Source organism: Pinus tabuliformis, chromosome J (genome assembly GCF_031772625.1).
Source record: "Pinus tabuliformis cultivar Carrire ecotype Pingquan chromosome J, CPIR1, whole genome shotgun sequence".
Classification (NCBI taxonomy): Eukaryota; Viridiplantae; Streptophyta; class Pinopsida; order Pinales; family Pinaceae; genus Pinus; species Pinus tabuliformis.
The window spans coordinates 40,740,999-40,753,721 of record NC_142295.1 but is presented as its reverse complement, the minus strand read 5'-3'; positions in this window follow the sequence as shown (position 1 = coordinate 40,753,721).

Here is a 12,723-nt window from a genome sequence, read left to right as displayed (position 1 = left end):
TTTTCATAGTCGAAGGTTGAAACTATGACACGTGTAACTCCGTACAAGTTTTCTCTACTGAACAAATCCATAATCAGGCCATTGTGGGAGATTGGGCATAACTTTATCTTAAAGAATCCAAATTTGGTATGACTTGTGGCGTGGGAAAGAAGAACCATAGGGCTACCACAGGGATGAATTTATGATATTGGAGATATGAAATTATAATGATACAACAATTTCAATATATAGCTCCTAAAAAGAAAGAAAAATGTGTGTATTTTTTAAACAATTTTGCATAACTTTTGTTTGAAAAATCAGTTTGAAGTGATTCAAGGGGCATAGAGAAAGAATAAATATCATTGTTTGATTCCAAAATACATCGAATCAAAAAAAAGTGGACACACCTAGTCAACAACTAGAAATATCTTCTATGGCGCATGAAGAAGAGGAAGAAATGCAGCTTGATATATCAAATTTATGAGACCAAGTGAAACAAATTTTGATCTCACAAAAAGTAACAAAAAATTAATTGGAAGCCATGATGAATGCTAAGATATATGGTATAGAAAGGGACATGAGAGTTAATATATATGGTATAAAAAGGGACGTGGGAGTTTTGAATGATGGTTTAAAAGTCGACATGGAAGTAATGATGAATGTCAAGATATAGGGGTTGAAGGAAGGTTTAGCAAAGTTGTTAGAAGAAAGGCTTCCCAGTGGTGACAAGGTAATCCATGAAAATCATGATGAGGACAAAAGGAATATGAGTTATGATTTTAGAGACTCCAATGTTGGGTTTAATAACCACCACATTCCAAAGATTGATATGAGGAAGTTTGATGGCAAGGATCCAGTAACATGGATACTATAGATGGAGCAATATTTTTATCTCCATGATGTGAAACACACACAATAGGTACACATTGCAAATATATATTTAGAACCCAATCAATTTGTATGGTATCAATGGCTTTGTGCTCGTAAAACACTTGTTAGTTAGTAAATTTTTACAAAGGAAATGACAACACATTATGAGGATACAAAGAGCAACACCTTCTTTAGCCAATTGATAAATCTCAAACAAATGGGTTCAATGGTGGAGCACATTGAGGAATTCCAAAAATTGAATGTCATGGTAACTGATATTCTAGAGGAGCATAAGATGGATGTCTTCATTGGGACATTGAAGGATAACATCCAACAAGAGGTTTGCCATTGGGAACCTGATTCATTGGAGAAGGCATTCAAGGTGGCAAGAAAATTTGAAAGAAAAATTATGGCAACAAGGAATTATACCACTTGCAACTATACATATGGAAGTGTTGTTGCTCCTAGCCTTCCACAACCCAAAAGGTTGGCGCTACAACAATTGGGGGAAAAAGAGAAAAAGGGCTTTGTTATAATTGTGATAGAAAATACACTAAAGGTCATAAGTATGCTGAGAAAAAATTATTCTATCTAGATTGTGAAGAGGAGTAATAAAAGGAATAAGAGACATCAAAAGAGGAGGATATACACGAGGAACCAACCCCTGATAAATAAGAAATGAATCCAAACATATCTTTCAATACATTGGCAGGAGTTACCACCCCTCAAACGCTCAATATAGAAGGATATAATAAGAAGAAAAAGGTAATAATGTTGATTGATTCAGGTAGTACTCATAATTTTATTGATTATAAGATAGCCAAGGAATTGAATTGCTTCCTATATCCAACACCAGAGTGTCAAGTGATGGTTGCAAATGGAGGAACTATAAATTTCTCTAGACAGTGCCATAATATCAAGCTAACCATTGGGGAATATGTATTGAATAGTCTAATGATTTCCATTCCAATGGGTGGTGATGATGTTGTACTAGTAGTCCAATGATTACAATATTTGGGTACGATAGCTTTTAATTTTCAAGAACATTTCTTGAATTCTTTTTGGGAAGGAAAGGAACTTGAATTGAGTATCGCAGGGAAACTGGGAAAGATAATTAGCTCTAATGGCATGAAAAATATTATAAAGAAACAAAAACATGGTGTAATTGCACATGCTCACTACAGGTTCAAACATTGAAATCATCTATTTCTCCAGATCTCCAAAAAGTCTTGGACAATCATTCCAAGGTATTTGAGACTCTCAAAGTCCTCCCACCTATTCTTGATCTTTATTATGTTATACATTTGATTCCAGGAAGTGTTCCTCCAAACATCAGACCTTACAGATATCCTTATGCCCCAAAGAGTGAAATTGAATGTATGGTTGCAGAAATGCTAGAATTCGGTATAATTCAACCTATTCAAAGTTCTTTCTCTACTCTAGTAGTATTGGTGCACAATAAGGATGGATCATGACACGTGTTCGGATAATAGGGAGCTCAACAAGCTCACTATTCAAGATAAATTTTCCATTCTTGTCATTGATAAATTGTTGGATGAATTACATGGAGCAATTTACTTCACTAAGTTGGATCTTCATTTAGGATATCATCAAATTAGAATGAAGACTGAAGACATTTCGAAATGGAATTTATAACTCATGAGGGTCATTATGAGCTTTTGGTCATGCCTTTTGGCCTTACCAATGCACCTTCCACATTTCAAGGTTTCATGAATTCCATTTCCAAACCCTTCCTTAGAAAATTTGTGTTAGTATTTTTTGACGATATACTAATCTATAGAAAGTCTTGGAAGGATCATGTTCAACATGTTGATAGGGTAATCAAACTATTGGAGGAGAAACAATTGTATGAAAAAACCTCCAAATGTTTCTTTGGAGTACAAGAGGTGGAATATCTGGGGCATATTGTATCTCATAAGGGTGTTAATGTAGACCCCAACAAAAATAAAGCCATTAAGGACTGGAAAATCCCCACAACCATAAAGAATCTTTAAGGATTTCTCGGGTTGACAGGGTATTATCGCAAGTTTGTTAAGAATTATGAGACAATAGCAGCACCTCTAACAACACTGCTGAAGAAAGATGCATTTTCTTGGATTCCAGAAGCAACTAAGGCCTTTGAACATCTTAAAGAGGAAATGTGCCAAGCACTGGTCTTAGCTACGACAGACTTCACAAAAACCTTTATTGTGAAATGTGATGCCTTGGGAAATGGAATTGGTGCTATTTTAATGCAAGAAGGAAGACCCATTCTTTTGAAAGTCATCCAATAAAAGGAAAGTATTTACACAAACCTATTTATGAGAAGGAAATGTTGGCAATACTACATGCACTAAAGCAATGACGACCTTACCTAATGGGAAGACATTTCAAAGTAAAAATAGATCATGATAGTCTTAAATAATTTTTGGAACAAATATTATCTTTAGAAGAGAAGCAAAAATGGGTCACAAAGATGTTGGGTTATGACTTTGAAATCATCTACAGAAAAGGAAAGCAAAATGTTGTTGTAGATGGACTCTCAAGAACAGATGAGGATGTGGAAGCATTGCTTTGTGTCATTTGTATTATCCAACCATATTGGATAACCGAATCAAGGGATGAAAGGAAGAATGACGAAGAAGTGTGGAGACTAATTCAAAAGTTACAGCAAGATCCTAGTAAATCTGATACATTTAGCAAGAATAATGATTCATTATGGTACAAATATTTCTTATATCTTTGCAAGAATTCCCAACTGAAACAAAATATTCTTTTGGAATTTCACATCTCTCTCTTAGGAGAGAACTCAGGATTTCTAAAAACTTACCAAGGGTCAAGAAGGAATTTTTCTGGGATGGCCTTAAATTTGATATTCAAAATTTTCTGGCGGAATGTTTAGTTTTTCAACGAAATAAAGTTAGGACAATTAAGACTCTGAATCTATTACAACCTTTAGCCATCCCAAGTCAACATTAGGAGAAGGTCTCAATGGATTTTATCATAGGTTTATACAAGTCCAAAGGAAAGAGTGGCATCATGGTGGTAGTTGGTAGACTTACCAAGTATGCACACTTTTGTGAATTATCTCATCCATTTAAATCCATTACAGTTTCTATTGAATTAAAGGAAACAAATCAAAATCTACATGGAAACATAAAGATTATTGTAAGCGACAAAGATCCCATTTTCACTGGAAATTTTTGGACAAAATTATTTTATTGTCTCAGTACTCAATTAGCTCATAGCTCATCTTATCATCCTCAATTTGATGGGAAAACTAAGAAAGTGAACAAATGTTTGGAAGGATATCTTCATTACTTTGTATCTGATAAACCAACACAATGGGTCAAGTGGTTACCTCTTGCTGAATGATGGTATAAAATTTCCTTCCATATGACAACAAAAATGACCCCATTTATGGCACTTTATGGATATCATCCATCGTCCATCACATCATCTTTAAGAGAAAATTCTAAGGTTCAAGCAGTGGAATATGACTTCGAGCATCAACAACAAGTTCTCCAACTATTAAAGGATAACCTCACTTTGGCGCAAAATCAAATGAAACAACGGGCAAATCAACATCGCACCGAAATAAGTTTTCATGAGCGACTAGGTATTTTTATAGGTGCAACCATACACAAAAATGTTCCTCAAGCAAGATAAGAAAGATAATAAATTATCACCAAAGTACTATGGTCCTTACAAGGCATTGCAAAAGATGGTATTATGGCATACCAATTGAAGCTTCCTGCATCTTCCCGAGTGCACCTATTTTTCCATGTCTCATGCTTAAATAAGGTTATAGATGACAAGCTCCCAGTTCAAACAGTATTTCTAGAACTTGACAAGGAAGGAAAAATTTTATTGGAACCTGAAGTAGTCATAGAAACAAGAAATTGACAGCTACAAAATCGATCAATTTTAGAGTATCTCATCAAGTGGCAGAACTTATGATCCAAAATGGATCCAAAACACCCTCTAAGTCTTCAAACATTCAAAACTATTGCCTGAGAAGAACCTTTTAAAAAGGCAGATTACACTATCGGGAGGAAAAAACGTGAAGAAAATAGTGAAATAAGGCCTATCAGAGGTTAAAGGAATGACGCACAGGAGCCATTGGATCTGGCCGATCAACGGTCCAGATCCGATCGGCATATCACAATCGACGGTGGCAGGCGGAGGATATCAGAGCCTATCATATGACAATTGCGATCGCGATCAGCACAGGTCAACGAGGACTTTCGATCAAGCATGCAGATCGATAGCTTAGGTTAACTCACGATATCACAATCAGCGATTATAGAGGAGTGCTTACAAGTGGCCCAGGGGTCTATGCAATATGCGATTGCGATTAATCACATCGCAATATCGCATCGAAGCTACGGAAAGGAGCGAGGCCGATATAAATATGTCTTGCAACAACCAGACCCGATAGGGTTATAGGCAATATTTTATATATTTTGAAATCCAGAAAATGGCATTTTCCTTTGTATTTCGCATTTTCACTAAATAAATGAATTGCAAAGGAAATGTGCCCAATGCAATGAAATTGGACCCGAAAGGGTTTATACATGCAGATATATACATTTTGAGTTCCGTAATGAACGGGATTTTGGGCGGGCCGTAGGCGATAAGTGGTTTTGGCTGGGCTCCACCCGAGCCCATACACTGGCTGCCACGTGGCCAGGCGCTGGAGAGAGAAAACCACCCTTTTCGAGCGGTTAACCCCCATACGCATGAGCCACCCAAAATCGATTTGAATCGTTGGATCAAGATCACTCAAATCAATGGTGGATATGCGATAGCGATATAAAGGCGGAACCGATGGAGTTATATGGCAGAATTAATAATATTTCAAATTTGATAAACAACAGATTGGTGGATTTTCACAATTTTATGTGTATTTCTCTGTGTAAATAGAGAATGACTATTCTGAGGATTTCAAAGGCGCTGATGGTCCTTCAGTTACAGAACAGGTGGCCACCATCCCTAAAGGCATTTAGCAATGATTGCTAATGCTCAGAGGGGGGATTTGAGCGGACAGAGGCCGGAAGCCAAAGAGCCCAGAGGAGGAAATGAACAAACATTGTTGATTGGCTTAAAAGCCATAGAATGACAAAGACCGAGGCAAGCAGCGCTGAGACAGAGAAAAGACAGAGACAGAGAGTGAGAGGGAGAGTCTGTGTACTTAGAGAGGCTTGAGGGATTCAAGCAAAACTCCTGTTGTTTTTTATCTATTGTGTTGAGACTCAATTTGAGCTCACATTTTGTAAAACTCTGCTCTTGAAGACATAATAGAGAGGTCACCACTGAAGGCTGGACCAGGAGACGTAACCCAAGAGTTTTGGGTGAACTCCATATTAAATTGGCTGTGTTATGTGTGTTTGCCTATTATGTTTCTTTAACTGCTTCATTGTTTATGTTATTCGCAATCTTATCGATCCATTGCACTAATTAATATAGGCAAATCCATCCACATGAGTCTGTAATACCTTAATATTAGTCTAAGATCTCATTTTAAGATCAAGTGGTATTAGAGCTTTAGGTTTGAATGCTAACTAGGTCAAAGCTCAAACTAGGAGAAGGAGAACTTGTCGAGGTTAATCCAGAAATTGGAAGAGTCTATCCTAGGAGGAGGATGGTAGAATAAACCTCATCAAAATTAGACTCTCAGTTCATGGACAGTTTCATGACCATGAGAGCCATGGTGGAAGAGATGTATCGAGAATTTAAGAAAGGTAGAGGTGAGAGTACGTCGACCTCCAAACAAGACAAAGGAGTAGAAGAACCTTCTCTAGATGCCCCAGAGGGCAAGGGGAAAGGGGAAAAGCTTCCTCCATCATCTCCTCCACCATCACCTCCATCATCCTCATCTCCTAGCCCTGAAAAGAAAAAGAAGAAAACATCTGTGATTAAATTAGATGTGATATTTGATTTGCCAATCTATGATGGAGAATTAAATGCAGAAAAGCTAGATAACTGGATTACACATATTGATGTATATTGCAGGGTGCAGAACATTGATTCAGAGAGGAGAAAGATTCAGCTAGCTAGCCTTCACCTTGGAGGAACTGCCCTAGTGTGGTGGGAAGGTAGGACATAAGCTGATTTGAAGAAGCATGGTAAAATTCTTTCTACCTGGACTGAATTTGTTTCTGCTATTAAAAAACAATTCTATCCACTAGCTTATATGTAGCAAGAAATGATGAGTTGGCAAACTCTTCGCCCATTAAAGGGGCAAAGTGTACAAAGCTATACCCAGGAATTTAGAAAAAGAGCTTTAACTCTAGGCATTTCTCTAGACTCACCTAAAACTTTGTTGAAGTATATAGGTGGTCTACATAGCTATTTCAGGCACACCATTCTCATGTTTAATCCCACTAGCCTAGATGATGTATCAGTTCAGGCTACACATCTAGAGGCTAGAGGAAAGAATGTGAACCCAAAGATTGGGGGATCATCAAAACCATCTGCAAGCAAGAAAAAGGAAAAGAAGAAGCAAAAATGGAAGGAGAGGAAGACAAACACTGTACAGAAACACAAACCTTCATGCACTCGCTGCAAGAAGGATGGGCACGATGATGAAAACTGTTGGTCTTTGCATCTAGAGCTGAAACCCAAGAAGTTCAGTGGTAAAAATAAGAAGGCTGATGCTACTATTCAAAAGATTTGGGGTCAGACTAAGGTGATGAAACAATAGTCACAAGCATAGGTATAAGAGGTAAAAATTCATGCACGCAATTTTTACTAATGTTTGTAAAGGAAAAGACCCCTGATAAAACCAATGCATTTGAAGGCTGTGATGCTAAACAGAAAGCTGATTTAGATAAAGTTGTTTCAGAATATGATATCCTATTTCAAGAACCTAAAGGTTTGCCACCCAAAAGGGAAATAGTACATGATATTCATTTGGAGCAATATGCTCCATTGCCTAACATCGGAATGTATAGGTTATCCGCTTTAGAGAATGCAGAGATCAAGAAGCAGGTACATGAGTTGCTCAATAAAGGGTTCATCAGACCAAGCACATCACCATGTGGATCTCCAATCGTACTGGTGAGAAAGAAAGACGGTTCATGGAGGATGTGCATTGATTACATAGCACTGAATAAAATAACGATCAAGAATCATTATCCTCTTCCTCACATAGATGATCTATTAGATCAGTTGAAAGAAGCAGTTTACTTTTCCAAGTTGGACTTGCATAGTGGATATCATCAGGTCAGAGTAGCAGAACAAGATGCATGGAAGACTGCTTTCAAAACAAAGCAATGGCTGTATGAATTACTAGTTATGCCTTTTGGCTTAACTAATGCTCCTGCCACTTTCATGGGAGTTATGAATGATGTACTAAGACCTTTTATTGATGATTTTGTAATTGTATATTTAGATGACATTCTTGTTTTCAGTCAAACATGGGAAGAACATTTGAAGAATGTAAAGCAGACTTTAGATGTTTTGAAAAGAGAAAATCTCTATGTGAAGCTATCAAAATGTGAATTTGGCAAAACATCTTTAAATTATTTGGGTCATATTGTACGGGGTGGTGAATTGAAGATAGATCCCTCTAAGGTTGAAGTCATTGTGAATTGGCCTAAACCCAAATCTACTATAGAAGTTAGGAGCTTCCTAGGAGCAACACAATATTGGAGAAATTTTATTGCTAACTTTTCCTTGATTGCAGCTCCTTTACATGCTTTGACAGGATTCAACAAGGTGTTTCGGTGGGGAGGAAAACAGCATAAATCCTTCGACACCTTGAAAGAAAAAATTAGTACAGCACCAGTACTAGCACTGCTAGATCTTCAAAGACCATTAGAGATTGAAACAGATGCCAGTGACTATGCCATGGGAGCAGTGTTGATGCAACATGGTAAACCCATATGCTATCATTCTGAGACATTTAATTCTACAATAGTTAATTATCCACATATGATAAAGAATTGTATGCATTAGCGCAGAGTGTGAAAAAGTGGAAACATTACCTATTGGGCAAAGAAACAATTATACATACAAATCATCAACCACTTCAATATTTGCACTCACAAACTAAATTGCAGCAATCAAGACACTATAGGTGGATGGGTTTTCTACAATAGTTTCCTCTTGTCATTAGATATAAGAAAGGCATACACAATAAGGTTGAAGATATGTTATCCAGACCAATCATAAATGCATCTACTATATTTAAGCATAACTCAGTATTGCATGAAAGCTACATTGAACAATATGCTCAAGATGTAGATTTTAAAGATGTATATGCAACTTTACGTCATGGCAAACAAGTAGAAGAATTGGATTATCATGTTAAGGACCAAATCTTATATCATTTGGGAAAGTTATGCATTCCTCAAATTGAAAGAGGTAACATAATCCGAGAAGCACATACTTCTCTAATATCAGGTCATTTTGGTGTAAGTAAAACAGTTGCACAGCTGCAAAGGTTCTGTTATTGGCCAAGAATGCATGAAACAATTTCTAGATATATTAAAGGGTGTACCATGTGTGCTAAAAGCAAGCCCAGCAATAGAAAACTAGGCTTGTACACTCCACTTCTAGTTCCTTCTCATCCTTGGGAAAGTGTTTCCATGGACTTTGTTGGGGGATTGCCAAAATCTAGAAAAGGTCAAGATTATTTATATGTTATTGTAGATAGGTTCAACAAAATGTGTATTTTAATACCTTGTAACAAGAAGATTACAGCTGAACAAACAACAAAGTTGTTCTTTCAGCATGTATGGGTTCATTTTGGGTTACCCACTTCTATTGTCTCTCATTGAGATTCCTGATTTGTTGGGAAGTTTTGGTCAAGTCTATGGGAGTTGATGGACACCAGATTGAAGAAGAGCACAACATTTCATTCACAAACAGATGGCCAAACAGAGGTGGTCAACAGGACAATGATCAAGTTGCTCAGGGGCTATTGTGGCAAGCATCCCAAGCTTTGGGATGAACATTTATGTTATGTGCAACATGCTTACAACCGTGATAAACACTCTTCTACACAGAGATCTCCTTTTGAGACTTGTTTTGGTTTTACACCAAGGTCTCCCTTGGATTTTGTCTTTAGTAAAGACATAACAGTTGATGGACACAGTGATGTGGACAAAGAAACCAAGTTCATTGAACAAATCCAAGAAATTCACCAGGCAATGCAGGAACAACTGGAAATAAGCCAGGCCAAGTACAAGGCAAGGCATGATAAGCATTGAATTGAGCATAGCTTCCAAGTTTGTGATCAAGTTTGGCTGTACATCAGCAAAGACAGAATGCAAGGTGAAGGTAATAAGCTGAAGCCAATAAGGTATGGGCCTTTCAAGATACTTCAGAAAACTGGTGAGAACGCTTTTCGCCTTGATTTGCCAGCATACATGCACATCTATTCAGTAGTTAATGCAGATAACTTGAGACTGTTTGAACCTTCATTGATTGAAGATCCCGAAGAGCAAATTAAGTTTCCTTCTATTGATGATCTGTTGTCTGAATATCTCAATGAGTTGCAGGAAGATATAATTATGGACAGGAAGGTGAGAACTATGCACAAAGGGGATGTTGAGTACCTCAGAATCGGACTCAAGGGTTCAAAACCAAGAAGTGCAAGATGGATAGAGATTGGAAAAGTGAGGAAGCTGTATCCGCACTTGATTGATGCTTAAAAACCAACTTTTGGTGGTCCAAAAGCTTTTTTAGTGGGAAGGCATGATCCAAAATGGATCCAAAACACCCTCTAAGTCTTCAAACATTCAAAACTATCACCTGAGAAGAACCTTTTTAAAAGGTGGATTACACTATTGGGAGGCAAAAACGTGAAGAAAACAGTGAAATAAGGCCTATCGGAGGTTAAAGGAATGACGCACAGGAGCTGTCAGATCTGGCTGATCAACGGTCCATATCCGATCGGTATATCGCAATCGACAATGGTAGATGGAGGATATCAAAGCCTATCATATGACAATTGCGATCGCGATCAGCGTGGGTCAACGAGGACCGTCGATCAAGTGCGCAGATCGATGACCCAGGTTAACTCGCGATATCGCAATAGGCGATTATAGAGGAGCGCTTACAAATGGCCCGAGGGTCTATGTGATATGCGATCGCGATCAATCGCATTGCAATATCGCATCAAAGCTACACAAAGGAGCGGGGCCAATATAAATATGGCTTGCTAAAACTAGACCCGATAGGGTTATAATTGATATTTTATATATTTTAAAATCCAGAAAATGGAATTTTCCTTTGTATTTCGCATTTCTGCCAAATAAATGAATTGTAAAGGAAATGTGTCTGATGCAATGAAACCGGACCCGAAAGGGTTTATACATGTAGATATATATATATATTTTGAGTTCCGTAATGAGCGGGATTTCCGGCGGGCCGTAGGCGGTAAATGGTTTTGGCTGGGCTCCGCCCGAGCCCATACACTGGCTGCCACGTGGCTAGGCACTGGAGAGAGAAAACCACCCTTTTCGAGTGGTTAACCCCCGTACACATGAGCCGCTCGAAATGGATCTCAACCGTTGGATCAAGATCACTCAGATCAATGGTGGATATGTGATAGCGATATAAAGGCGGATCTGATGGATTTATATGGTGGAACCAATAATATTCCAAATCTGATAAACAGCAGATTGGCGGATTTTCACAGTTTTACGTGTATTTCTCTGTGTAAACAGAGAATGACTATTCTGAGGATTTCAAAGGCGTCGATGGTCCTTTCGTTACAGAATAGGTGGCCACCATCCCTAAAGGCATTTAGCAATTATTTCTAACACTTAGAGGGGGGATTTAAGCGAACAGAGGCTGGAAGCCAGAGAGCCTAGAAGAGGAAACGAACAGATAGTGCCGATTGGCTTAAAAGCCATAGAATGACAGAGACAGAGGCAAGCAGTGCTGAGACAGAGCAAAGACAGAGACAGAGAGTGAGAGGGAGAGTCTGTGTACTCAGAGAGGCTTGAGGGATTCAAGCAAAACTCCCGCTGTTTTGTATCTGTTGTGTTGAGACTCAATTTGAGCTCACATTTTGTAAAACTCTGCTCTTGAAGACATAATAGAGAGGTCACCACCAAAGGCTAGACTAGGAGACATAGCCCAAGAGTTTTGGGTGAACTCCATATTAAATTGGTTGTGTTATGTGTGTTTCCCTATTATGTTTCTTTAATTGTTTCATTGTCTATGTTATTCACAATCTTATTGATCCATTGCACTAAGTAATATAGGCAAATCCATGCACATGAGTCTGTAATACCTTAATATTAGTCTAAGATCTCATTTTCAGATCAACTTACCCACCAAAGATTACACATGGGAGGACGAGAATTTTATACAGAAGCATCCATAACAACTCAAGTGTGGAGGAAAACACTTTTTTGAAGGAGAGGGGCATGTTAGGTCCCTATAATATTAGTGTGGCCCCTTATTGCTATTGTTAGTGTATCCCCCTTATTGTTATTTTTGTGCCCCTGTAGTCCCCATATTGTTATTATTGTGCCCCATAGAAACCCACTATTGTTATTGTTTTTCCCTTACATTATTATTTTCATGTAGGCTCTTATTATATTGTGACCCCTTAGACTCTTATATATAGAAATGAGGTTTTTTAATTTGTATCATCCAAGAATTGTTCATTTATGGGATGTAAAGGAGGTTTCCCCATCAAATATGCTAATTTTGAAGATTTTTATCTATATCTTTTGTGATTTGGTTACACAACAGGCCCTACTAACCAAACAAGCAACTGATGTTATTGTCATATAGTTTTTAGAAAATATTCTTTCCAGATTTGGTAGTCCAAAAATAATTATAATTGATAATGCTCAATTCTTTAAATATAAAAGACTGATTAAGTTCTATGATGAATATAGTATAATT